The sequence below is a fragment of the Phytophthora parasitica genome (assembly GCF_000247585.1).
Source record: "Phytophthora parasitica INRA-310 unplaced genomic scaffold supercont2.64, whole genome shotgun sequence".
NCBI classification, from domain to species: Eukaryota; Oomycota; class Peronosporomycetes; order Peronosporales; family Peronosporaceae; genus Phytophthora; species Phytophthora nicotianae.
Window position 1 is genome coordinate 219,825 of NW_008649050.1, and position 1,110 is coordinate 220,934.

The window sequence follows — 1,110 nt, forward strand, 5'->3', positions numbered from 1 at the left end:
CGTGAGCTGGTGCATCGCCAGCAACATCAACTACTGACGTGTTTGAGCGGGACATTTACGGGTTCACAGTGTCATTGGAGTATTATCGAGAAAGAAGCTTACCCCATAGTCTGTGCATGCGATAAATTGAGTTATTTACTGCTACGGCCTAGCGGGTTTAAGCTGTTCTGCGATCATAGAAACCTTATCTATGTGTTTGCGCCTAGCGTGGAGGTGAAGAAGCACATCCGCGGCAAACTTTTAAGGTGGGCGACGAAAATTGCAGAGTATCGATATGAAATTGAGAACATCGATGGGGAACTGAACGTATGGAGTGACATGGTCTATCGTTGGGCTCGTAACCACGTGCAAGAAGCGCACTTACGCCGGGTGATACTTCGAGATCGACCTCAAACCTCTTCCTCTCACACTGCACCACCCAAGAAAAGAACTCGGCGGCGGCGAAAGCGCCGCGGGCAAGAACACGTACCTACGCCTACGATACTACCACGATCTATTAGACCATTGCGCGACCCGGATTTCGTGTGGCCGACCAGAGCTGCCATACTTGACTCCCAAGTCAAGTATAAGACAAGTCGACCTGAAGGAGCTATTGGTAGTGATACTGAAGGGTGGTATATGAAAGACAAGTTGTGGGTACCCGATGGTGATGAGAACCTAGTACAACGCATAATTGTCGTAGCTCATTGCGGGCCTCAAGGACACCGGGGACGTGACGCTACACTGGAATCGATACGGAGGTTTGTCTACCTGGCCCGCCTTAGAGCGCGGGTGGATAAATTTCTATCGAATTGCCCTTTGTGTCATCACGTCAAAGGTGGCAAGAAAATTCAAAGACCATGGGGTGAAACATATTGGACAAACGAACGGAATGGTGCACTTCATTGGGACTTTTTGTCATTTGGAGAAAGTTTTGCTGGTGATAGTTATCTACTGGTACTTAGAGATGAAGCGACACATTTCTCCGAGCTGACACCATGGTTAACTCCGACTAGCACTGTGGCTGTAGAAGATATCCTTGCATGGCACAATCGGTTTGGCATACCGCCATTGTGGATAAGCGACCAGGGGTCGCATTTCAAAAATGCAGTGGTGGCAGAAGTGTGTAGG